Here is a 3,694-nt window from a genome sequence, read left to right as displayed (position 1 = left end):
TCTGGTCGCCCGGCTGTCACAAAATTGCTAACAGCACTTCCATGAACAGCCGCTGCCGGTCGGTAAAAGCTTTACAAGCTATATAGAAATCGACCTGTCCAAACATGTGAAAGCCATCATGTCAGAGGATGATACGATCAAACACATTTTGCCTTGGTGCATCTCTCGAGGACTCCTTCCAGATATTCTTAGCGCATGACTTGCGTACAGTCACTGAAGTCATCACGCTGTCAGATCATAGAGCTGCGCAAGCACAGGGTGGTGACGCTTCAGCCCCAAGCACAGGTTTAATCGCTTACCAGACTGACGCCTCCAGCGGACAACCCCTCGTTTCTGCAGCAAAAAAGCATTCATTCGTGAAGAGGTGGCGCAACAGCTTTCTGTGCTTCCTAGCCCTCAAAACCCGGCCTCGCCAGCATTGAGGCCGGCTATTCAGGAGCAGAATGCTGACCCGCTTCCATGCGTACATACACCATCAGTTGTCGCTGCTGCTTCTCTGGCTTACGCCGACACCGTTCCAAGACCTGTCGCCGTTCCTATGAAATATGACGAAGTCATCCCAACGCCTTTCGCCGGTCCCTTGACCTACGCCGGCATTGCTGTAAGACCTCGGCAGCCAAATTACAATATACCATCAGTGCCTGTAGAAGCGCCAGCACCCTATTTTCCACCGACTACCAGACCGCGCTATACCTAGCGCACAATAGATAACCGGCCAGTTTGCTGAACTTGTGGACAGGCTAGGGGCATATTGTCCGGTATTGTTTAAACCGTCTCCCAGGGTCAGCACCACCTACCCAAGGTTCAGGGTACTGGTCTTCAACGCCTCAGTATTCTGCCCCTACTGAGCCTACAGCAAGCCGTCCTTTCTCATCTAACCACTCTGCCCTCTCCGACTGCCACTCACCGTCGCCACGACGCCACTCCGCCTTTGTGATGCGACGTCGGCAGAAAACTCGCGATGTAAACTAGAGGCCGCACGTGCTGAGGAGGGAACTACGTCACTGCACCGCTGCGCCACTGTCGACCTACTGATGTCCTCATCCATCACCAGCCAACCTTAATGCAGTTACGGTCGAGGGTGTTTGTGTCATGGCCCTCAATGGCAGCACCGTTGCTGCGATTTCGATAATGGACGTACAACTTTGTGACTGTTTAAAAAAAGTCAAGACGCCATTTGCAGGGATTTCTTTGCAAACCTCCCCTGTTCAGCAAATAAAACCTTTAGCAGCGTGCACTGCTTTGGTAGTAGTCCAGAATTCCATTTATACAATTTAGTTCTTCATGCTGCCAAGTCCTTCACACGCTGTTATCTTAGGCTGGGATTGCCTGTCCCGTCACACCGCTGTAATCAATTTTCCACGCGCTGAAGTCGGGTTTTCTGTGCTGCCCGAGCCGGTACTAGAAAACGCTTCTTCTAGTCTACGAGCTAGAGCCCTAGTAGCTGAAAACTTTGACATTGCTCCCTCTTCTCTGCTTGTAAATATCGCTTTGACTCTGTATGCAATAAAACTTTCCACTTCATGCCAGCACATACTTTTTTGTGCCTAAAGTGCCTTCATTTTCCATATACTGCACCTACCATTTCTATAGGCTTCTCTGTGCTCTAGGTCTCTAACTTCTTTCCCTACCCACTGCTTTAGGCCGCAGTGAATGTATCGGGAGCCTACAACTTACCGCATCTCTTCTCCGTGACGAAACTGACGACGAGCCGCCCCTCACCATGACTGCGCTCAGCCCATCACTTTCTGCACCCGCTGCCTATTCCGCAGACGAGTTCCATCACTCCATCAACGCCAATCTTCCTACGCCTCAGAGAAAGCCCTTCTTGAACTACTTCAACAATTCGCCCATACTTAGAATCCCATCAAAATTCCCTGGCCCAAAGTTCAACTGTCACTTATTAGAACGACACCGGAGCCCGTGCACCACTGCAGCAGCCACCCTATCCTGTGTACCGAGTGCCAGGTTATTGAATAGCAAGTAGACCAGATGCTCGTATCTCACCGTGGTGGTGCAGTGATTAGGATGCTCGATTACTGTGCCCAAGGATGCGGTGTCGAATATAGTCTGCGGATGCCGCTTTTCGATGGAGGCGAGAAGAAAGGCGCCCGTGTGCATTTCGATGTTAGTGCACCTTAAGGTGGTCGAACATTCCGGAGCTCTCCACTACGGCGTGATCCATAACCTGAGTCGCTTTGAGACGTTAAAACCCGCAAACTAACCCAGGTGCTCCATAACGGCACCATTGAGCCCCAGGGCTTCGTCTGTTGTGCTCATTAAAAAGGAGGATGACTCCATCAGCTCCTATGTAGACTACCGGCGACTTAAGATTACGAAGAAAGACGTTTACCCTCTTGTGCGCATTCACGACGCGCTGAACTGTTTTCAATGGCCTGAGTTCTTTTCCTCGCTAGATTTAGGTTCCGGATATTGGCAGGTCCCGATGGAAGCGGCGACCGACGCAGGGAGACCACTCTCAACACGGTGGACCGAGTTTTGGACTTTTTGGAGCGCTTTTGCTTCCATCCGTTGTGGAACCGTGGCTCAGCCTAGCGGCAGAACGCCGGCGTCCCACAGCGGGAAGGCCGCTCCCGGCGAACATGGCAAACGCCAACCAACAACGCGGCTACGACCCGAAAGGCATGACATGGAAAACCTTGCCGCAGACCAGCCGAGAGCAAGCCTGCAGTGAAAATGTGATCCGTGCTTTTTAAAAGAGAGCACAGAAACTCCAAGCCAGCGCGCAAAGGAAGGCCACGTCAGCACACGGAGGCCCCCACGCGCAATCCGACTCAGAACCCTGTGAGCGCGCAACCGGAGGCCCAACTCAAGTCAGAGCTGCATGGAAGCCCAAGTTTCTGTACAGATTCAGACCATACGACGTAGTGCTAAACATCAAGCCACTAACGGCCACAAACGTGAAAAATTTGGAACACGGCGAGTTGGGCCTAGCCCTACGACAGCGAGTCGGGGAGGCCGAAGTAGACAATTTTTATTTCAGAGTGTCCCCGGACCAAAACGTGATCATCGTAGGCACGTCGAGCATCCATGCGGCAGACCGACTTGTCGGCGACTTTGCAATCCGAACGCAAGGGCAAGACTTCTATCTTCGTGGACACGTAAGGCAAAGTGAGGTTAACGTGGTACACCGAGGTATCACTGTGGCCAATCTGGAGACCACCGAATCCCTACGAGGGAAGGTGAGAAGCTTTCGCGGAGCGAGCAAAATCCTTGAGATCCGAAAGTTCGGCACTTCGAACAAAGCAAGGGTCACCTTCGAAGGGAAGTACAAGCCCAGAGCTGTGCTGTAAAACGCGCAAGTTGTACCGATAGCCACTTACCGTCGCACCATACCAGCTTGTAACCTGTGTGGCATGGTGGGACATAGGGCAGAAGCCTGCCCGACACCGAGGCAAGAAAACTGCGGACTCTGCGGAACGCAAGCTCCGTTTGTGGACGGGGTGCGGGCCCATCACGTGTGCAATCCAAAATGTGCGGTATGTGGCGGCGAACACGCCACGAACTCTAAAGACTGCACTACGAAATCCGAAGGAACGAGCAGCAACAACCCATTAACGAGAACAAGAAAAAGAAGAAAACCACGAAAAAGAAAAGAGGGAGCGAGAATCTCCCGCCCCCTTCGATTAACATGGATTCGAAACAAAACAATCAAGAGAGGAACTGGGCCAGC

Source organism: Amblyomma maculatum, chromosome 1, assembly GCF_055883805.1.
Source record: "Amblyomma maculatum isolate TAMU_Amacu chromosome 1, ASM5588380v1, whole genome shotgun sequence".
Taxonomy (NCBI): domain Eukaryota; kingdom Metazoa; phylum Arthropoda; class Arachnida; order Ixodida; family Ixodidae; genus Amblyomma; species Amblyomma maculatum.
This window is presented reverse-complemented; position numbering follows the sequence as displayed.